This window comes from Lathyrus oleraceus, chromosome 5 (assembly GCF_024323335.1).
Source record: "Lathyrus oleraceus cultivar Zhongwan6 chromosome 5, CAAS_Psat_ZW6_1.0, whole genome shotgun sequence".
NCBI classification, from domain to species: Eukaryota; Viridiplantae; Streptophyta; class Magnoliopsida; order Fabales; family Fabaceae; genus Lathyrus; species Lathyrus oleraceus.
The window spans coordinates 481304060-481328625 of NC_066583.1; the positions used below are offsets into that span (position 1 = coordinate 481304060).

The 24566-nt window shown below is 38.5% G+C and overlaps 1 non-coding gene across 1 annotated transcript; it reads right to left on the bottom strand.

The window, feature by feature from the left end:
• Nucleotides 1–2593: 2593 nt before the first annotated feature.
• LOC127090189 (small nucleolar RNA R71) lies at nt 2594–2700 on the bottom strand. Its single transcript, XR_007791717.1, has one exon. It is a non-coding gene; the product is annotated as a small nucleolar RNA R71 (small nucleolar RNA).
• Between the last annotated feature and the right edge of the window lie 21866 nt (nt 2701–24566).

The following is a 24566-nucleotide window of genomic DNA, read 5'->3' on the forward strand; positions in this document are numbered from 1 at the left end:
AGGTTTAGTCCTTCGTCAAAAATCCAAAAACATTCTCTTCTCATCCTTTCTTTCTTTCCCACCTAATAATTCGAAAAGCCTAATATTTTAACTAACATTAACGCACACAACTGACCTAATGGTTCTCGTTGAGTACAACGGACGTGAGGGGTGCTAATACCTTCCCCTTGCGTAATCGACTCCCGAACCCTGATATTGGTTGCGATGACCATATCTTATCCTTTCTTTTGTCTTGGTGATAACATGAAATTATATCACATTTTAGGACTTAATTCAATTAAATTATATTATTATTTGCTTCAATTTATTTCATTTTACTCGATATTACTCGGTATTTCCTTTCTATTTATCTCAGGTAGTTTATTTGAAGCACAAGTAAAAAAGGGAAGAAAAGGAGGTGCAGAAAGAAGTTTTTGGAAACAAATATCAAAAGCCAAAGCCCAGCCCAAAAAAGGCACAGGCGTTGTGCCTGTGACGAGCGTCACACCTTGCACACTCCTGTGACGAGCGTCACACATGGTGTGACGGACGTCACACCATTCCCCTATATTTTTGCCTTCAGAGACGTTGAGTCCTATTTGCACGCCTAACCCTTCGTTACGTGAAGACCCCTTGACGCGGACTACTTTTGGAAACCGTTACAGAAAGTACCAGTATAAATATCAGCTTTGTAAACCCTGCAGCGGTTCCACACTTCCACACTTTTTCCAGCTTTCGCTTTTTCGCATTTTTCTTTTTCCAGCAGCTTAAGCATATTTTTACAGTACTACTTTTACAATTTTTATATTGTTTCTTTTGCAATTCTATTTTCTTTTCTAGCATTTAATTAATTTTTCGCACAATAGTTTCTACACCGGAAACTATTGTGTACCTTTTACCGGATCTAACCTTACGTTAGAATCTAGTTTTTTTATTCCTTCGCTTTTATTTTCCTGCCTGATTGAAGAATTCAAGAACAGATCCAACCGACCTGTGGTGGAGTGTTCAAGACTGCTATTTAATTTCTCAGGTTCTTTAATTATTGTTTGAATTTATATATGCTTTGTTTTATTGTTTATTTATATTATATGCCTGAGATGAATCTGTTTATGCATGATATTTATTTAAGTCTGTTTAGCATGTCTGGCTGATTTACTTAGGTATCGGTATGTAAAGTAAGCGGAATGAAGGAATCAAAACTAAGTTGGTTTAATTAAGTTTAAAATTAAAATCACTCTTTTTACGGTCTCAATTTACAGGTTTAATAACAAAGTTTTTGTATGAAAGTAAAAGACATAAAGAAGTTAAAATCAATAGAGCGAGAGTTTGAGGTTTTGACTGGACAGTGTAAATTGGACATTAATTCTAGATCAGGGCGAGAGCAATTTTTAGAGTTAATTAAATTCTAACCTTTTTCAAAAAGTATTTTTAAAGATTGAATGTGAGGACGAGAGTTAAGCATTTGAATTTAATTATATAACCTAAGTCAACAGAGCGAGAGTTTGAGATAAGGGTGTTTAAACGATTAGTGTTTTCTTAAAAAGAGTTTCTACGGATTCTATTGTTTTCAAAAAGTGGTTTTTGACTTAACTATAAGTGACAGCTACGTTAATATAAAATCATAGTTTATTCAACAGAGCGAGAGTTTGAGATAAAACTTTTAATCAATAGCGTCAACTGAAAAGATTTATTTTAAAACCAAGAAACCAATAAAGAATTGATTCCCTAATTACGACGAACTGCATACCGATATCCGCTTATTAGATATTTATTTTAGATCTTATTTTAGTTTTAGTTTTTCCCCCAAACAATCAAAGTATTACCTGCCTTAGCTTTACGAAGTAACCTTAGATAACGGTATATCGATTCATAAGTCCCTGTGGGATCGATATCTTTTAAAACTACGCGATAGAACTGTGCACTTGCAGTTTGTACCCCAAATTCGACTCATAAAGTCGCGATCAAGTTTTTGGCGCCGTTGCCGGGGACTTTTATTTAGTCGATATCGTAACTCTTCTGTTACGCTGTAGAGACTAAGGCTTTTCTTTTTCTTTTCTTTCTTTCGTTGATTTGTATGCCACGCACTCGCTCACAAGGCGAGCCATTCTACTTACGAATCAACGATATCGAACTATATCTCCGAGTCTTACGACGAATTCGGGAATATCGTGCTGCAAACAATCTACCTCCTGTAGAACTTCCCGATTTCAAAAATATTTTCCCTTCGATACCCGAGATAGCAGAACCAGCTCGTGCTCTTCGAGATTACGCCGCTCCATCGCAAGATGAACCGCATTCAAGTATTGCTCCACCCGTAATCGAAGCAAACAACTTTGAACTCAAACCTTCACTGTTGCAGGCAGTGCAACAGAACCAATTCTCTGGAAATCCTACCGAGGATCCTAACCTTCATTTATCCGTATTTGTCCAAGACGCTGATACTGTTAAAGCTAAAGGTGTCACTCCAGAGGCAATTCGACTTCGTCTTTTTCCTTTCTCACTAAGAGATAGCGCTAGAAGATGGCTTCAATCTCTTCCTTCCAACTCAGTCACCACATGGAACGAGTTGAAGAAAGTTTTTCTTGCTCGATATTTTCCGCCAAGCAAAACAGCTATGTTAAGAGCCCAGATAAATGGATTTAAACAGAAAGATAACGAGTCTCTTTTTGAAGCATGGGAAAGATACAAAGACATGATGAGACTTTGTCCACACCATGGTTTAGAAGACTGGTTAGTAATTCATACCTTCTATAATGGTCTCTTGTACAACACGAGGTTAACAATAGATGCCGCCGCAGGTGGTGCACTAATGAACAAACCTTATATTGATGCTTACCAACTTATCGAAAGCATGGCTCAAAACCACTATCAGTGGGGAAGCGAACGAACAATGGTGGAAAAACCTCAAACGAAAACTGGCATGTACGAGATAAGTAACCTTGATCATGTTAATGCAAAAGTGGATGCTCTGGTCCAGAAAATTGAAAGTTTAAATGTATCACCTCCAACCACCGTAGTTGCCATAACTCACCCTTGATGAACTTGCTACATCATATAAGGAGCTACGTGTCACCAGTGCAGAAGTTCGTGTACAAGGTGAAAAGCAAAAGAAGCGCATCAAGGAGCTGGAAGCTCATAATAAAAAGCAACTGAAAGTCATAGAGGGTCTGAATGGTGAGATATCTGTGCTGACATCTAAGCTAGTGCAGATGACTAAATCCATCAGAATGTTGAATAAAGGAACTGACACCTTGGAAGAGATCCTAAAGGTGGGACATAAGTCTGGAACCATGACTGGTTTAGGCTTTGTGAAAAAATCCTCAGCCGAACTCAAACGCTCAAAGGCTAAAGTTCAAAAATTCAAGCGAAGGTCACCCCCAATGTCTCAACATCAGGGAACCAGGATGAGTAATCATCAAAAGAGGAAATTCCAGCAATGGAGATGTCACCACTGTGGTAGGCTTGGCCATATAAAAGCCTTCTGCTACAGGCTTCATGGGTACCCTAACCAAGCTCTCCATGACAGACCTAAGCATAAGACATATAGGCACAATGTCCCCACCAAGAAGCGACAATGGTATGCTAGGTTAGCTCACATAGCTCTAAGGGCTTCTACCAGAGAAGACTGGTACCTTGACAGTGGCTGCTCAAGACATATGACTGGTATGGAAAATCTATTGGTGGATATTCAACCTCACACTACCAGCTATGTGACCTTTGGTGATGGTGCTAAAGGAAAAATAAAAGGTGTGGGTAAGCTGGACTGCTCTGGAGTTCCAGAACTGAATAATGTGCTGTTAGTAAGAGGACTAACTGCAAACCTCATCAGCATAAGCCAGCTGTGTGATCAAGGGTTCTATGTTCAGTTTACTAAGGAGCTATGTATTGTGACAAATGGTGACAATCAGGAAGTTATGAGAGGATCCAGATCCAAAGATAACTGTTATCTGTGGGAACCTAAAGTCTCAAACTTCTCCACAATCTGCTCCTCAGCCAAGGAAGAACAGGAGGTGAAGCTGTGGCATAGACGCCTTGGACATCTCCACCTACAGGGAATGAAGAAGATCATATCCAAGGAAGCAGTTAGAGGAATTCCAAAGCTGCTTATTGATGAAGGAAGAGTCTGTGGAGAATGCCAGGTGGGCAAGCAAACCAAGATGTCACATCCGAAGCTGGGACATCCTACAACTTCCAGAGTTCTGGAACTGTTGCACATGGACTTAATGGGACCTATGCAGGTTAAAAGTCTGGGTGGAAAGAGATATGCATACGTGGTGGTTGATGACCATTCCAGATACACGTGGATAAGCTTTATCAGAGAGAAGTCAGATACATTTGATGTCTTCAAAGACCTGTGCATCAGACTTCAAAGGGAAAAGGACAGTTGTGTTGTCCGAATTAGGAGTGATCATGGTACGGAGTTCAAAAATTCCAAGTTTGATGAGTTTTGCTCGTCTGAAGGAATAAGTCATGAGTTCTCCTCTCCTATAACTCCTCAGCAGAATGGGATAGTTGAAAGGAAAAATAGAACTATTCAAGAATCTGCCAGAGCTATGATTCATGCAAAGAAGCTCCCTATGCACTTTTGGGCCGAAGCTATGAATACCGCGTGCTATGTTCACAACAGAGTCACCTTGAGAAAAGGAACGTCCTCCACTCTGTATGAAATATGGAAAGGCAGAAAACCCACGGTGAAGTACTTTCATATCTTTGGAAGTAAATGCTACATTCTCACTGATCGTGAACAGAGAAGGAAACTGGATCCCAAAAGTGATGAGGGTATATTCCTAGGATACTCAACTAACAGCAGAGCGTACAAAGTGTTCAACTATAGGACCAATGTCCTGATGGAATCCATAAATGTTATTGTGGATCATAAAGAGGAAGGAATTGATGTCATAGAGGGTGTTGGAACATTCCTTGACATTTCAACAGACATTCCAGTCAAGTCTGAAGAAGTACAGGAACCTCCTCCTGAATGTGAAGTAGATGCATCCACCAAAATGCCATCTATCAGAATTCAGAAAGACCACCCTAAGGATCTTATCATAGGGGATCCCAATAGTGGTATGACTACCAGGTCAATGGGAATTAGCTCAAATTCCTATTTTGTATCCAAGGTTGAACCAAAGAATGTGAAAGAAGCCCTGACTGACGAATATTGGATCAATGCCATGTAAGAGGAACTTGAGCAGTTTAAAAGGAATGAAGTATGGGAGCTAGTTCCAAGACCTGAAGGGACCAACATCATTGGTACCAAGTGGATCTACAAAAACAAGTCTGATGAGAAAGGAGTAATTACTAGGAATAAAGCTAGACTAGTAGCTCAAGGATATACTCAAGTTGAAGGGGTTGATTTTGATGAGACGTTTGCACCCGTTGCTAGGCTTGAGTCCATCAGATTGTTGTTAGGTGTAGCATGCATTCTGAAGTTTAAACTGTTCCAAATGGATGTGAAGAGTGCATTCTTGAACGGCTACTTGAATGAAGAAGTCTATGTGGAACAACCTAAAGGGTTCTGTGATCCTAACCAACCCAAGCATGTGTACAAGTTGAGGAAAGCCTTGTATGGGTTGAAGCAAGCACCTAGAGCATGGTATGAAAGGTTGACTGAATTTCTGACCTCAAATGGATACAGAAAAGGTTGGATAGATAAAACTTTGTTTGTGAAGAATGAAGACGGCAAAATCATGATTGCTCAAATCTATGTGGATGATATAGTCTTTGGTGGAATGTCAGAGCAAATGGTAAAACATTTTGTTCACCAAATGCAATCTGAGTTTGAAATGAGTCTGGTTGGGGAACTGACTTATTTTCTTGGAATGCAAGTCAACCAAATGGAGGACTCTATATTTCTCTCCCAAAGCAAGTATGCCAAAAACATAGTTAAGAAGTTTGGTATGGATAGTGCTAGGCACAAGAGAACTCCTGCTCCTACTCATCTAAAGTTAACCAAAGATGATGGAGGGCCTAGTGTTGATCAATGCTTGTATAGAAGCATGATAGGCAGTCTTCTATACCTAACTGCAAGTAGACCTGACATCTCCTATGTAGTTGGAGTGTGTGCTAGATACCAAGCAGAGCCCAAAGTGAGCCACTTGAATCAAGTCAAAAGGATTCTCAAGTACATCAATGGGACTTGTGACTATGGGATGTTGTACTCACATGGTTCCAAGCATGTCCTATCTGGGTACTGTGATGCTGACTGGGCTGGGAGTGCTGATGACAGAAAAAGCACATCAGGAGGATGTTTCTTCTTGGGAGACAATCTCATATCTTGGTTCAGCAAGAAGCAGAATTGTGTATCTCTGTCCACTGCAGAGGCTGAATACATAGTTGCTGGAAGCAGTTGTTCCCAACTGGTTTGGATGAAACAGATGCTCACTAAGTACAATGTCACTCAAAATGTCATGACATTGTTCTGTGATAATCTCAGTGCCATCAAAATTTCCAAGAATCCCATCCAACACAGCAGGACCAAACATATTGACATTAGACATCACTTCATCAGAGATCTGGTGGAAGACAAAGTGATTACCTTGGAACATGTAGCCACTGAACTCCAACTGGATGACATATTTACAAAGGCTCTGGATGCTACTCAGTTTGAAAACTTAAGGGGCAAACTGGGAATATGTCTCTCTGAGAACTTATAGCAACCAATGATGGTTGGGATGTATTGTTTAATATCTCTGCCTATTAAACAATTGGAACTATGCTCTGATTGGTCAACAAATCATAGCTATGCCACTTGCAACAAGTGTGGCAACAAGAGGTTAAGGAGATATCCTAACTTGAGGAGGCCTATGCACCTGCAGGAGTTCAAGGACACTGTTCATGCAGGAGTGGTTCTGGATGTCAGACACAAAGTCATGGCATCTGATATGGCGGTACCTACTGTAAAGCAAAAGGGCGTGACAACTTGATCAAAGCTGTGAAGCAAGATCAAGTGGGTGTTAACTTGGTTGAAACTGTGAAGTAAAGCCAAGTATGTAATTCTGTCATTTGTGTGTAATTCTGTTTTTTATGTGGTTCTGTAATTTAAAGTGTTGCTTTGGCAACATTTTTGACAAAAAGGGGGAGTAACAGGTGATACCCCAGGACAACAGATCAGCTTGTTAAAACAGATATTCATGACAGATTCAAGATTCCCTCCCCTACTATGCAGCTGATGTGTGAGGAAGTTTTTATTTAACTTCTATATGTATGCTGCAACTAGAAGTTTTTATTCAACTTCTGTTTGAGTGCTGATGTGTGTGAAGTTTTTATTTAGCTTCCATGTGTGTGAGTGTGCTGCCACTCTGAGTGTATTAGCTAGGTCTATTTCCTGCTAGATGTGTGATTTCCGCTGCTATGAACTCTGTTGTGGGATCAAAGTGTTTTAGCCAAAAATTTGCCAAAGGGAGAGTTTGTAGGTGTTTAATTGGTTGCATTGTATAGTAAAACACTAGCTGGATTCTAATGTCTTGACTGATGTCATGACATGCTGTGAAGGTGTTTGTGTGACTGCATTGTAGGTTAGAATATCTAACTGTACTCTGATGTCTTGACTGATGTCATGACACACTTGAGTAGTTTACTGCAGGATTAGCTAATACAAGATTTATTGAATGTCAAATTGGATGTGGTGACATTCATCCCTGTCAGCAGATACTGAGGAATAGAACAGTTGGTGTTCTGTTAGAACTTAGTATTTATTTTCAGTCTGGTGATCAAGGAAATACCAGATCTGGCATAAGGCCTACTGTCTGAATGTCAAACTGGATGTTATGACATTCATCATTGACAGCATATACTGAACAATAGACAGAGTGGTGTTCTGCTACACTTCAGTATGTTTATCAGTCTGTTCTTCAAGAGGATAACAGAACTGACTTAAGGCTAAATGTGTAAATGTCAAATTGGATGCTTTGACATTTATTAATGTAAGCTGTTACTGTAGAATGAACAGATTGGTCCTGTACAGTTCAACAAATTTGTACAGTCTGTTTTCAGGAAAAACAGACTTAGCATATGGACCTTGATGTCAAGCTGAATGTTGTGACATTCATTCCTGACAGCATATGCTAAATTGTAGGTTGTTTAGTTTTTCTGTTTCAGCTTTTTCTCAGGCTATTCTTAAGGGATTCAACAGCTGAGAGAAAATCCAGGAAATCAACAACCAAGCTACATTTAATGAACCTAACAAATAGCCTATTTGTTAGTAACATAGATATGGAATTTAGGGGAACTCACGTGTCCTTAAATTCAGGAGAATACAAGTACAAGGCCCAAGTACTGCAATATAAAAGGAAGTCATTCCTTCATTCAGAACTGGGGATTTTGAGGCGTGAAGATTTAGTGTGTCCATCATACTTCACTGCTGTATTTTTGTGAGTCTTGTATTAGACATATCTTGTAAGCCAAGCTATTATCACATAGATGATTGCATTGGTATAGGTTGTTCATTGAGTTGTAAGTGTTGTGTCACTCTAAGATTTTAAGCGTAAGTGCAATGTATCTTGATTAAAGCTGTTAAGCACCATCAAGAGTTGTTTGAAGTGTGTCTTCAAAATTGTCTTTAATATTGATTAAAGGTAGTAATCACTGAGGTGATTGAGGGGGAGTGAGTAGGAACTCTGATCTTCGTGTAAGATTGAAATTGCATTGGGTAGGTATTAAGTGATAGAGTTAAATAGGTGGTTTAAGGTCTGAATTAATACTACTAATAGTGGATTTCCTCCCTGGCTTGGTAGCCCCCAGACGTAGGTCATGTTGGACCGAAATGGGTAAACAATTACTCGTGTTATTTACTGCACTTACTGTTTTTTGCATAATCCTTGTCTGCACAGAATTGGATGTCATAACAACCCGCGTGACATCGAAAGTCTGTTAACTAGAATTTCAGATGATATTAGAAGATTCAAGAAACATAATTCAAGTAAATATTACGTAGAAGAGTTTGATTGTGTGTTATATACAAGTCAAGATCCAAATAGGAGATTTTATTTTCTCATATGTATTGTGGTTTGGTGATTGTATGAACTCTTGCAAATATTTCTCAAATAACAAGGAACTATGCAAGTTCCAATAGGAAACCATTGAAGATTGCACATAGGCAAAGTGAGGACGAACGTCATAACACTATGAATCTCAGTGTCATCTCTCTCTCTCTCTCTCTCTCTCTCCCTATATATATATATATATATATATATATATATATATATATATATATATTGTAATTAATTTCATAGTATTTTCATGCTTAGATATTTCAATTCCATCGTAGTTATCGTTTATTCATTGTTAGCAATTTATTACGTAAGTATTAGGTTTTGTTGGAATTGGATAGCTCGTTAAGCTAAATTGGTGATTAATTTTATGAGAAACAAATTTACATTAGTATTCCATTAATTAAATCATTGTGTAAACACTTTTTGTGAATTACACAATTGAATCAATCCACACCTAGTATTTCATCATTCTCATCTTTGGTATTTGTGAAACGATTCAACGTTAACTTAATCAAAATTCAAATAGTATAATTTTCACATTTTCACATCAAACCTTCCGCTCACAATTATTTTTGAAAACACTATAATTTTGAAAACAACGGTTTAATTTTAAATTGAGCCTATTCACCCCCTTTAGACTATTTTTATACTTCCATATTCACACACAAAAATAACAATGAAGCGAAAATATGTCTTAAAGAAATACAAAATTGACTCCTCAAGAATCATATGATGACTTTCTAAAAGGAATAAGCCTTATCAACACTCCATATTACCCCCGTGAAACACTCAAGTGTTTCAATTCCTGAAGGCCATTATGAGGGAACCTACAAAAATACATTTAAATAATAAGGCGATTAAATGCATGAATCCCCAAAAATAGTAACATCTTATCTTGGATTTCATCTAAGCTAAATGAATGACCAACACAAATGAGGAAAATGCGATAAACTCTTGCACTATCATACAGAGACATGGGTTTTGGGAGAAACTGTTTCAGGCCGACTAGAATGGCCACCGACTGACAATCCAAGGAACTAAGGATTCGCCAAAATTGGTTACAACATAGAGGGACTATCAAGAGGAAGGGTATAAGAGATACAGAGCCATGATACATCCAACATTTCCCCGCACCATATGCCTTGAAAATAACGGGTTGTTAAAACCATTCTAATATACAAAAAGTATGCGCGCCAAATTTCGGTAGAAAATTTCAAATTCAAACTTCTTTCACTCATATATTTCACATTCTAACTTAAGTATTAAAGTGGTAAATTTATAGGTTATCCCCTCTACCACCGTAGTAGAAGTTCAAGTTTGTTGTTGCTTACTAAAACCACTGTTCTCTAGTTAATTTTTGTTTCATCACGAAATAGTTTGTATGATAACTTTGTCACCTCATGGTTATATCCTTCGTGAGATTATTTCAAACAAATTTCATCTTCTTAGTTGGAAGAATATTCTTCAAATGTTCTTGCATATGTTGATTCTTCAAGTTTTATCATTAATGTTTAATCTCTGAATATCTTTCTTGTTGAGTCTTCTTTCACCTTTCTTCTTTCAAATATTCCAATGGATGAAACTTTTGTTCTATTTTTGATGAGGTTTCTCCATTGGATATTAAATCTTTATATGAGCGTTCAACCACTTAGATTGTTCTTTCAAAGAAGATTGTTGAAGTTGATTCTTCTTCACACAATTTTGTTGATGAAGTAGCTAATGATTCTTCTAGATTTAAGCCCATGACTTAATCCTTAATAGTTGAATCAACTCATTCAATTTCTCTACAATTTCTTCTTTCTTGGATTTTTTTCTGAAAAATTGCAAACATTACCATATCTCGATTTAAGGATTCGACTAGGTTTTCTGAATCCAATTCTTAACTCTTAGATATTTGTTAGTGACAAAAGTTTTAGTATTATTTCCAAAATTTCTAAGAGTAAAGAAACATTTGAAAACACATTTATCTTTTTCACCTCGAGTGTTCATTCTCTCTTGTTCGATGTTTGAAGAAACTTCATATATCATTTTAAGAGTGTCCCAAATTTGCCCGGAGGAATTATAAGTACGGATATATAAAATTTGATTTTTATCTAAAGGCATAACTAATAAATTTTTAGTTTTAAAATCAATTTCAATCTTTCTCTTTTTTTCTACGGTCCTAAGATTTATGGTTTATCTACTACTTCATCATTAATATAGTAAGTATAGATAAAAAAATCATTGATTTTGGTTTCCTACAATTCAATATTGAAAATTTGAATGAATATTTTAAATTTAGCTTTTCGCTATTCAAACCTATGACATTTAAACGATGAAGGTGTGTTTAGGAAAGTCCTATTGTTAAAAACAATGTTAGAAGTCATCTTCCTTGTTGAACATGTGACTCCATGCACAAGGCGGTGAATTGTGGAGGCTTGAAATAATTGATTTAAAATAAAATTAATTTCAAAAATAGAGTTTGGAAACATTTTATCAAAAACATTTTAATATGAAGTGGAAATTTGAAGTAAAGAAATTAAGCGGAAGTTGAAAAATTTAAGGGAAAAGAGGTAACATTATAGATTTATAGAGTTTCAGTCATAAAGAAGTGACCTACTCCTCTACCAAATAATTGATCTTGAGAGTATCCCATAATCCCTGAGAGCTTTTAGAAGGTTAAGCCCACAAACTCTCTTATATAAGAAATGAAGTTTTAGGACGACTTCTAACAAACAACAAACTGAGACTTGAAGCGGTTCGTCTTTAAACCAAATAACGAACAAAGCTTCGAGCGATTGATCTCTAAGCCAAATGGAGATTTTTCACACATTGATATCGAACCAAGATGGAGTCTTGAGTTGGATATCCTCTAAACCAAACCAAGGTTTTGCACGGGCTGACCACAAACCAATTAGAGATTTTTACCAGGTTGATCTCGAACCTACTGAGATTTTACACATGCTGAACTTATAAATTAATTGAGATTTTACACCAAGGTGATCTCGAACTGATATAGCTTTTGACTGGGTTGAGCTCAGGAACCGTTGTGAATATTTTCACTAATTATTCTTCACGAACCCAAAAAGAGAGCTTTTCTTCAACTACTGAGCTCACAAACCAAACAAAGACTTGTAATAATCCCCAAGAACAAATAAAGAGCTTTTTCAATGGTTTTTATCTAAACCAAAATAATCACTTCCTAAGTAAGAATGATTTACTCAAAAGAAAATAACTCTTGGTAAATTTACAATTTATCCATCATCTAGAACAAAATCTTCGCTAAAGTCAAAAACACTCTCAAACCACTATGGCTAAAATATGCAAGAAAAATTGAAATGATTTAGAAAGATTATAAGATAAATGATAAGTGATATGTTTCTCACTTTCTGGATGTTTTTAAATGATAGAGAAACTCTCTATTTATAGGCCAAAAAATGGTATAAATATGCAAACAATCCATGGACCTTTTACATGATCTAATCAATTAGCTAACCGACTAGACACTTGCAATAATCAATTACTGTTGCCCAAATTGGAAGGTTTAGATAAAGATTCATTACCAATCATTAAGGGACTATCATAACCGATTATGAACTCGATTAGGCATATATTCTCATCGATTATACAATTCAAAATATTTTCCTAAACAATCAAACAATTCCCTAATCATCTGGTTAGGCTTCAAAAACATTTTATGGCTGTTTTTAATATAAAAAAATGAGAGGCTTATCTATATTTTAAGTGTGTATTTGTGTGGTTTAGTCATAATTAGTGCTTACAAAAACACCCTTGTGTCTTTATGATACACTGATCACAAAGACACGATGAAATGAGTTTCAAACTTCCTCTTTTTCACACTCTAAAGCTTTAAGTCTTAGCATTATCTTTGACATCAATTCACGCGAGAGCCTTGAGTTTCTATATGAGGCTTGAGATATATTCGTATTAGTCACCATCCTCTGAGATGATTTAAAATCATCATTAATCTTAAACCTTAAGTATTCACTTGAGAGTTTTTAGACTAAAGTGTTAAGTTTAAACATAAGTCTTTAGATTGATTAGGAAGGATATCTTGATCTTGATCAACCACCTTGTGTATATTTGACCGCTTGATCTAACTCTAGTAGTTGCTTGACTTCAGGTGTTATCATCATTAAATACATTCAAGTTTTGTTACTCTAGATATTGTCATCATTAAAACGATGTCATCATCAAAGGCTAAGTAGTTGCTTATTGCATATTTCTATCCATAAACTTGTATCATTTATTGATTAACATGCAAGTACATATTTCCACATCCTCTCCATTTTTGATGATGACAATACATCTGTCATGGAAGCGTAAAATAAAGAAGCATATCTCTAACCCAATTTGTTTGAAACTGTTTAGTCAACAACCACAAAGGGGCTACATATTCTTTAGTAACGACATCAAGGTTATCTTTCCTTGGAATGAGTATCCTTGTAACCAGGTAGTGTGCAACACAAATCTTTGACTTAAGATGGATTGCTTTGATAGGAAGTTTCCTATCCTCCATAAGACTCGTAACAAAGAAGACGGTGATAATTGAGAGTTTTAACTTCTTAAACTTTATTAGCCCCTCGTAGGTGTTCGCTGTGAATTTTGGCGAACAACCTCTAGTTTACCAAAACTTGTAGAATTGGGTTACTTGCAGGATCAACCACACAAATCCTAGGACATGTGCAGATCTAGATGGTCTTGAAGATGTCTAGACTCACTTTCATATCTTTCATTTCTGTTCTCTAAGTGTTTTATGTCGAAATATGTTGACCAAAACGTCAAGTTGATGTAAACTTAACAAGATAAAGTAAATGGCGAAAAATAATTGATGAAATGTAAAATGTCGAAAAGGATAAAGTGCAGAAAGATAAATGACTGGAAAACATAAAAGAGATTTGTAAAGAACTTTAAACTTTATAAAATAAACTTTGAAGAAATTGGTGTTTGTTTACACATACATTTTCCAAATATGACTCTTTTCTCTCACACGGGTACTTTGAGCGTTTTCAGGAATTTTGTATAAGTAATTCTTCACACTCTTTTTCTGATAACAACTACCCTATTTATATACAAATAACATAACTGTCACTAACGGTTAAATCCTAAAATTGTGACGAACGGCTTTCATCTTTTCGCCAGATGCTTCCACGCGTCTTCTGTCAAACGTTACAACTTTTTAAATTCAAATTTACACTTTAAGTCGAAACGACGTCTTCCTTTAGGATTTTTTTGTCGAATTATCAAGATACTGCAATGTCTTCCATGTCTTGTCAAAGTACTTTTCTAGCTGCACATATCATGTCGAAATATCAAAGCTTCCATTTTTGTCGAAGTGTCGAGCCACCATTTTGTCGAAACAGTCATTTTGTACACCAAATCTCATGGCGTCGAAAACGCACGTATACAAATTGCCCACCAGCAAAGACGTTTCGACTGTTGTTCTGGAGAAACAGTCATTTGTTGTCAATCAGTGCTTTGATGCCATGTCATTCAATCTTCATTAAATGCAAGTCTGATAATCTCAATTCCCAATGCAGGTTCATCATTACACTTTCTCCACAATGTCACGTCTAGCCCACGTTCAGAGTTCACCTTCATCATTCCCTCACATCATGGTCTCTTTTCAACTTCCACCTCTTTATCATTCCCATCAGAAATGGCCACGTGTCCCACTAACACCATTACCATCTAAAACGTTTCAACATCTTCTTCCTATAAATACCCATAAACCTTTTCTTTAAACCCTTTTACGTTTCAGATTTCCTTTCCTCATACCCATTTCTCAAGCTTTTCACATTTTCTGAGAAATCTTCTCAAGTTTTTTTTTTTTTTTAGCAATGGCGCCTCAAAAACCTTCCAGCAGTAAACATTCCAAGAAGAAACAAGACTCAACTTTTCCTCCTGTGCATGATTTAAAAGGGCCAATGACCATTGGAAATCAACAATATGTTCCGGAACCTCCAAATGAGAAAGAAAAAGACTGCATCTATAAATCTCAGGTACTAATCCCTGTTCTTATTTCTGGAAATTATCACGCTATGTTAGGTCCCCTTCCAAATCCAGAGATTAAACCAGAGCGTTTAAAAGAATTTTTTCCATCTTACTTTCACACAAAACCCATAGGCGCTGGAAGAAAACCTCAGCCTAAAGAGAAAGTTGTAGAACAAAAAGATTCGTCGAGTTCGACGGATATTGGAGAGTTGGACTTAACCTATTTGAACTATCCCAGGATTTTTAGAACTTGCCCATGGTCGAAAGATCCCTCTGACTACGTATCTTGGTTAGATAAAATCGAAAAAGTTAAAGGGCCTTTTTGGAAAAAGGTAGGCATTTTCGACCTTATCCAGTTGTCGAGAGACCATGGCACCTTTTGCTGATAGAAAAATCGGACCTAAGTGGTTTACCCAACAACTGCCCTTGGAGATGCAAAAGGACGAAAACATATTTCTGAATGTTTGGGAATCGTTCTTGACCCCTAGGCTCCTTTTTTCTTATCGTAACACCACCAAAAACCAAATTGCTTTGATAGTTTATCAACCCAACCTTGTTTCTAGACAGTTTGGTCTAATCCAAATCAAACCTCAACCTATATTCCCCAAAAAGGGGTCCATCATCTTTTATAACTCCCTTCACACTGAAGACGAAGGCAAAGAGCTGTCGAAGAAACTAGCTGATGATTCTCTCGACATTCGACCAGTTATTTTTCGACCATCATTCTTATGCACTCCTGAGTTTGATGAATGGTGGAAGGATTATTATTCCAACAAATTTTTTGACGTAGCTGCTTTTGCTACACATTTGACAAATGCTTTCGCTTTTGTGCAGGATCGGACCAAAAAAGGTATTCAACGATATATTAAGGAAATACAGAAATTTCAAAAATATTTTGAAACTGCGTATAGACCTGATGATCTTAGTCGAACCATATGCGAAGCAGCGGCTGAATTAAAACGCAAATTGACAGAGAAGTTTAAAAAACTGTCATTGCCTTCCAATCTTTCACCAGAGGCGCGCTATGACCTGGCTTTCAATTGTCATCCACCAAAGTTTCCTCCTTTGCCAACTGCTGACTTTGGGGTGGCGTTTGGTTTTCCTCTTCCAGACTGGTTCCTTTGTGGGGATTTTATGAAAATTCTTCGTCAAAAGTATCAAAAACCTGTTGAGCGTGTGGTTCCGACTAAGTATCATCTGGGAGAATATCCAGGACACCTTCATATTGGAATAGAACATGTTCGCGTGGAAGATACCATTCTTGAAGGTGTTCACAGAAAAAATATGATTTTTCTTTCTGTTATTCTAACTGTCTTATCATGTATCTCTTATATTCGTTTCTGAATTTTCTTTCTTTCCTTAGCCGTGAAGATCCCTGCTAAGAAAGCTGTTGTCGAAGCGTCCCCCAGTACTGCTAAGAAGCCTTCGACAAAAGTACAAAACTTTTTCTCTTCTTATTATTTTCCTTCCATTATTCAAAACTAAATGGCTTTGGCCTGTATGACTAGGTAAGTCGAAAACCCTCAACAATCCAAAAGAAGAAGAGTGAAGAGGAGAGAAAAGAGGATAAAGTCCCTAGTGAAGAGTCTGGTGATGAATCTCCAGAGTTAGTCCCTCCTCCTCAGAAGAAAAAGAAACTCACGAAGGTTTCTTCCCAAAGGTCCATCGTCAACCCAATCAGGAAGGATTCTGCCGGTACTTCTCCTGCCAAGCCTCAGTCGAAAGATACGGGGAGTGGGAAATCCGGTTTTAACACTGAAATTCCTGAGGTAATTTTTTCAATTCGACAGCATATGTTTACCTTTCCTACATCTTTCTTCTAAATTTTAGAATTTATTTTTAGGAACAAGTGGCTGTCGAAGGAACGTCTGAGAAAATTTTGGAGGAAACGGCGCCAGAGGAAGATATCCCCGCAAGTGACCATGACATGCAAACCGTAGAAGAATTCGACACTACAGTGGGTGAAGCTTCTGAAGATGAATCTCCTCCTCATCCAGGATTACATGTTGCACCTCAGGGTGATGATATTGAAATGGAGGTTGTAGTCGAAGATGATCCTGAAGATGGAGCTGCCAGAGATGGGGACAACTAGTCGAAACGAACAGAGGTTGAGCCTACTTCGACGCGAAACACTCCACCTGCTCCTGACCGGGTCCAAGGGAGTGGCAAATCAACTGGTTCGACCAGTTTTTCTCGCGAGGAGCTTGAGAATCTCAAAGTGCAAAGACCTTTGGAGTATCTGAAAGCCATGCTTAGCACCCGTTTTAATTTTCAGGATTCTTCGCAGAGTAGTTCGACCACTTCTGGGGCAACTTCTGAAGCACCATCACTTGGCAACCTCCTGACCAAAATCAAAACGAAAATCCTTGATGTCGATTTGTTTAAAGTCTTGGAAGAAAATTCCCTTGCTCAAATTGGTCTTAAGAAAATTCTGAAGCAAGTGAATGTCCTGGAAGCTTCTGCTGAGATTGGAAGTTTTGTGATGGAGCTGATGACTCTCATTGACTTGGCCACTGCAGATCTCCATCGTCAAAGGGATCTTACCAATCAAATCTCCTCCAAGTCTGAAACTCAAACTGCTGAATGGGATGTTGTTTCGACTTCGACTGACAAAGTTTCAAAATTGCAAAAGCTCTCTGAAACGTATGTCGAAGAAGTTGCTGCTTGCAATGACAATATTCAAAAATGGAAAACACAGATAGCAACACTTCAAGAAAAGATCTCTCAAGAGGAGAAACGTAAGGCATCCATTCAGCAACCCAAGCAGAGCGAGATTGACGAAGAATTGAGGGTGGGTATTCGACATGCAGAGAAAGCCCATCAACTTAGTCAGGAGATTGAGACTCTCTCTACTCACAAAAGTCTTTGTGATCATCGACTCCAACTCCAGAGGCAGAAGTTTGCCACTTTGAGGGATACTTTTGCCAATTTTAATTTTGTCGAATTTATTTAGCAACTCTCAGCCCTTTGAGGCTTTCTTTGTAATAACTTTTGAATGCCATTTTTATTTGGCCCATCTTATCACAATTATATTTTGCACTTATTCTGTTACTACTTTTACTTCCTGCAATATAGGCTTATATTTTTTCAAATACTTGCCATTTATTCTTAGGATTCTCTTATCCTTCTCTATTTCTTCTATTTCGTACGCGCCGTTTGAAAATGTTCTCAAAACCTGGAAAGGTCCCTCCCATTTAGGAGACCACTTTCCCATTAATTTATCCTTTCGATCCATAGGAAGGATTACTTTCCACACAAGATCACCTATTAAGAAGGTCTTGAATCTTACTTTCTTGTTGTAAAATCTTTCGACTCTCTTCTTTTGTCTTCTTATTAGGTCTAGGGCGCGCAGCCTTTCTTCGTCTAAATCAACTAGTTCGTCCATCATCATACTCCAATATGTATCTGATGGGATTTCATGATGCCTTTGCACTCTAACTGACTGCAGATATATTTCGACTGGCAAAACTGCATCATGTCCGTAAGTCAACTTGAATGGAGTCGAATTCGTTGCCTCTTTGGGGGACGTTCGACAAGCCCACAAGGCTTGATCCAAAGTCTTATGCCAATTTCTAGGTTTTTTCCCCACATGCTTCTTAATCAAGTTTATCACTACCTTGTTGGCTGCTTCAACTTGCCCATTCGCTTGAGCGTAGTAAGGTGTCGAAGTAAGGAGCTTAAAACCTGTTTCTTGTGCAAATTTCTGCATGTTTTTACCGGTGAACACAGATCCTTGATCTGTTGTTATTGTCTCAGGTATCCCAAATCTGTAAATTATGTATTTTTGGATAAAGTCTATGACTGCTTCTTGATCCACATTCGCCAATGGTATAGCTTCGGTCCATTTTGTGAAATAGTCTATCCCAACCAAAATGTACCTTTGCCCTTTTGAGGAAGCTGGTCGAATCTCCCCGATCAAGTCCAACGCCCATCCTCTGAATGGCCAAGGTTTTATAATTGAGTGCAACTCACTTGCAGGGACGTGGGGTATGCCTGCATGTACTTGACATTCCTGACAACCTTTTGCGAATTCGACACAGTCTTTCAGCATTGTTGGCCAATACATTCCTTGTCGAAATAATAGCCACTTCATTTTGTGACCTGCTTGGTGTGCGCCACACGCTCCACTGTGTACATTCGACAAGGCTATGTAGGCTTCGTCCTCACTCAGGCATTTCAACAAAACTCCTTCTGCAGTCTTTTTGAACAATTCATTTCCCAAAAGTACGTAACTCAAAGCTCTGTATTTTATCTTTCTTTCCGCTTTCTGATTTGGGTCTTGTAGATAATCCTTGACAGGCTTTCTCCAGTCTGTTATTCCTGAATCATCTATGTTGAATATCTCGAAGTTTTCTTCGTCACCGTATCCTAATCTTATTGACTCTAGATCTGATGGGGACAACTTGGTGGATACGACTCTTCTTCTGACTTCAATGGCTTCTTCTAACTTTTCCTTCGACACTTTGTATCCGGACGCTAGTTGAGCAAGATCATTTGCTTCTTGATTCTCCAACCTAGGAATGTGCCTGAAGACGACATTGTCGAACACCTTGAGAAGTCTATTGGCTATTACAAAGTACATGATTAAATTTTCTTTCACGCACTTATACTCTTTCGTCAACTGCTTTATTACCAGTTCGGAATCACCCATTATTTCGACTCTCGTTGCCCCCAATTTCAACAAGATTTCAAGTCCAGCGATCAAAGCTTCGTATTCTGCTTCATTGTTTGAACACAGACTGTCAACTTTGTACTTGAATTTTGTTGGAATTTTTTCAGGAGAAATAATCAACATCCCAACGCCAGTTCCATTTTTATGACTGGAACCGTTGAAGTACAGTTTCCAAGGTTCTAGTTCGACGTATTCCACATCTTCGTTTATAGAGTGGTCCGCTATGAAATCAGCGACCACTTGTCCTTTCACCGCTTTTAAAGGCAGATATTTCAAGGAGTATTCCGTTAGAGCTAAAGCCCACTTTCCAATTCGACTATGTAAAATAGACTTAGATAACATATACTTTATTACGTCGAAATGGGAAGAAATATATACATCGACAGGTTTTATATAATGCTTTAATTTGATACAAGAGAAATATACACACAGGCATAGTTTTTCTATAATGCTATATCTAGTTTCGGCATCGTTCAGGACTCTACTGAGATAATAAATGGCCCTTTCGACGCCATTCTCATCTTCTTGACACAACATACTTCCTAATGTTTTGTCTGATGCCGAAATGTACAATCTCATATTTCTTTTTCTGCAAGGAGACATCAGGATTGGGGGATTCGCCAGGTACTCCTTGATTTTGTCGAAAGCCGCTTGCTGTTCTTGCCCCCATGCGAAGTCTTCTTTCTTTAGTCGAAGTAGAGGAGAGAAAGCTTGCGTCTTCCCACTGAGGTTGGAGATGAATCTTCTGAGAAAATTGATTTTCCCTAGCAGAGACTGCAACCCCTTTTTGGTTGATGGCGCTTTCGCTTCCATTATGGCCTTGGCTTTATTTTCGTTTATTTCGATCCCCTTCTTATGGACCACAAAGCCTAAGAAATCACCCGCCTGCACACCAAAAGCACATTTAAGTGGGTTCATCTTCAAACCAAACTTCCTCATCCTTTCAAAGGATTGTCGAAGATGATCTATATGATTTTTTCCTGAAACAGACTTAATCACAATGTCGTCAATATACACTTGCATGAAAGTTTCGATGAAGTCATGAAAGATGGAATTCATGGCGCGTTGGTAAGTCGCTCCAGCGTTCTTTAAACCAAAAGGCATTACTACCCATTCGTACGTTCCTATGGCTCCAGGACAACGGAAAGCCGTTTTAGGAACATCTTCTTCAGCGATAAAAATTTGGTTGTAGCCAGAGTATCCGTCTAACATACTTAAGTACTCATGGCCGGCTGCAGAATCTATGAGCATTTCTGCCACTGGCATAGGATATTCATCCTTTGGGGTAGCCGAGTTTAAGTCTCGAAAATCAATACATACTCTTAGTTTGCCATTTTTCTTAATTACTGGAACAATATTTGCAATCCATTCGACATACCTGGTTGTGCGGATGAACTTGCATCTTAGAAGTCTTTCGACCTCTTCTTTTATTTTCGACAGGATTTCTGGTGCGAAGCGTCTCGGAGTCTGCTTTACTGGCTTCTTTCCTTCCATTATTGGCAACTGCATTTCGACCAGACTTCTGTCGAGACCGGGCATTTCGTCATAATCCCATGCGAAACAGTCTTTGAACTCTTTCAGCAACTGGACTATTTCGACCTTGAACTGGGGGTCCATTTTTGCGCTTATGTACGTTGGTCTATGTTCTGCCCCCACTCCTAAGTTTATTTCTTCTAAAGGATCCTGCGCCACCATCTTCTCGTTAGTTGACACTGGATCTTTTTCGAACCCCAGAGGTTCGTCGTCGTAAATGGCGTCCAGCTTTTGGTGTTGCCATCCGCCCATTTGGTTGGTGACATGATCTTCCGCAACGTCTTCTTGGGGACATTGTTTGTTGGAGTTCTCTTGGTTGGCTTCGACAGCCATATTTTTTACTTCAGCCTCAAGGGCCTCTTTTAATTTGTTTTCGGCTATGTAAGTCGTAATCTTTTCGATCGCTGATTGTTCACTCGTCATCGTCAAATTCACTACCCCATCCCGTCGGCGCTATATGAGTGGTTCCCCATATGTAAGTTTCGCCAATCACTTCTTTATCCCACTGGAAACCATGCGTTGGATGCAGGTACATGGAACAATAGGCATTGTCTGTCGTCTTCAAGTCGAATTCTGCCGGGCTGCAGGGAGGTATATGAGCCAGGTTTTTGTCGAAGCTTTGGCTGTTGACAGTGTTCACCTCGGTCATGAAGTAGCTTTGGTCAGCCTCGATGTTTTCGACGATTCCATCTGGCCTCCATATGGCTATCCGCTGGAGCATTGAAGAGGGTACAGCTCCCACGCCGTGAATCCACTCCCTACCAAGCAGCAGGTTGTAGTTGGCTTTCGAAGCGATGACTATGAACATTGTAGGCCTTGTTATGGTTCCTACAGTTAAGTTCACTTGGATGACTCCCATAGTTGTTCCTATCTTCCCTTCGTAATTCGACAACACCATGTTGTGAGGCTTCGCGTTCGAATCGTCTTTTCCAATCTTCTTCAGCATGTAGTGGGGCATCAAATTCACTGCCGCTCCCCCGTCCACCAGTATCTTATTCACACCAACATTTTCCACCTTCCCTTTTATAAACAGAGGTTTCAAATGCGCTTTCATGGAGTCGTCTGGTCTTTCGAAGAAAGCGTTCTGCTCTTCGACGCATCCGTTATTCATCACGTAGTAGCAGACGGGCTTGTGTGCCATCGTTTCTTCTTCCATTTCGTCTCCTTCATCCTCAATTTCCATGACTCTATCATAGTCTCTAGGGAGAACAGAGACCACGTTGCAAATCACGTTGAAGGATGCGTCTGAGTCAGAGTTAAAACTGTCGGTTACTTCATCATCTTCCTGCATCTTCTCCTTCGACGCCACCGATTCGACAACTCTGCTAGGATTGATCTGGAGGGGAGTCTCTTTCCTGCTCCTTGTCTGACGATTGTTGCTAGATTCTGCTTCGTCTGGACCGTTTGTGTTCTTTTTTGCCATCTCTATTTCTGCCCTCTTCTGCCTTTGGAACCTCCTCCATTGGGACCTGGACATGGGATTTTTGCCTTTGTAATTCTCTGAAGGGTACGGTCTTGGCTTGTGTTTTTCCATTTCCTTCTTTCCCTCCATCGACGCGCCTCTCTGAACCTCAAATCTCCCCCATTTCTTCTGCCCCTGGGCGTCCCTAATGGGTTGAACCCATTTGTCGTCCGTCGCTTTGTCAGATGGTTTATAGGTGTTCTGGCGTCTCTCTCCGTGCCTCCACTGGTGGTGATCACTTCTCCTTGGGTCATATCTCACTGTTCCCCAATTCTCTTTCCTCTTGGTCTTATCCACCGCTTCCAGGTTGGTTGCTGCCTTCCTGTCGAAAACTGCGCTGCAGCGTGGGCACAACATCACTTCGGTTTTCATCCTTTGGCACCTCTTGATGAATTCCATTAAGTTTTCTTCCTCTCTAGGATACGCCAGCCTTTGGTATTCTTTCTGACGACGATCTTCGCCCTCTTCGACCTGGTCCTTCTGAGATATTTCTGTAAGAACAAAAATAGTTCTACAATAGATTCCATGATTTTGATGATAACAAAGGATGAAACCAAAAGTGGCACCCTAACGAAAAGTTTCTAAGTGTGCAGGGTTCTAAAGAAAGAAGAAATAAATCTGATGATGTCATCAGATGCAAAACAAGATCAGATGCAAAATCTCAAGTATCAGAAGCATCTAAAGTGAAATCTCGTTTCAAGAAGCTCTAAACTCTGGACAAAACTGCAAGTATCAGAAGCATCTGAACAGGAAGTAAAGTCTAGAAGCTCTGACTCTGAACAAATGCCTTCTGCAAACTCTGAAGTTATCAGCGCCATCTGAACATTCAAGAAATAACATCAGAAGCAAATTTCTCCAGATACACAAAGACTCTAATCAGAATTGTTAATCATGATGAAGTAACGTTTAAACCAAGTTAAAGTTCTGCAAATGGATTTCCTCAATCAGAAAAGAGACGTTAATCTCCACTTCCAAGAGAGAAGTTACTAATTGTGGTAAGTAGTCACTTCTAAGTGAAAAAGTCTACTGCAGAAGCTATAAATGGAATGGCGTAACTACATCTCAATATCCAATAGATTCAACGCTACTTCAACTCTACTTCAACTCCTATAAATAGAGAAGAAATCTCATTCAGTAAACACGAAGAAATCACCAGCCAAAACTATACTGAAATTATATCACGCTCAAGAAAAACATCTTTGTTCTTCAAAGATTTTCACTAAGCTTTTGCTTATCAAGTGAAAAATTTGTTCTTAAGTTTGTAATATTTGCTTTCTTAGAAGCATTCTAGATTACACATCTTGTATCTATTTTTATTTGATTTCCTCAAGTGACTTGTTGTAGTCTGTAGACTTGAGAGGACTAAGAGATTTTCTTTTCTCTTAGGGGTTGTTTGTAATCTTTCAAGATTAGTGGATTAAGTCCTTGTTGAAGGCGAAATCACCTTGGCCGGGTGGACTGGAGTAGCTTTGTGTTATAAGCGAACCAGTATAAAATCATTGTGTGATTTCATTTTGCAAAAGCGCTTATTTTTCAAACAATTCAAACCCCCCTTTCTTGTTTTTCTCACCTTCAATTGGTATCAGAGCTCCGGCTCTGTTATTGATTTTCAAATCAAACACTTAACCGTGTAGAGAGATCCAGTGCGAGAAAAACAAATGGCCCACTCAAATGAGAAAGATTCTTACAATGCCAAGCCTCCTGTTTTTGATGGAGAAAAGTTTGATTACTGGAAAGATAGAATCGAAAGTTTCTTTCTTGGTTATGATGCTGACCTCTGGGACATTGTCACAGATGGATACAAACCTCCAACCTTAAATGGAGCTGAAGTTCCCAGAAGCAAAATGTCAGAAGATCAGAAACGTGAGTTCAAAAATCATCACAAGGCCAGAACAATACTTCTGAATGCCATATCATACAACGAATATGAGAA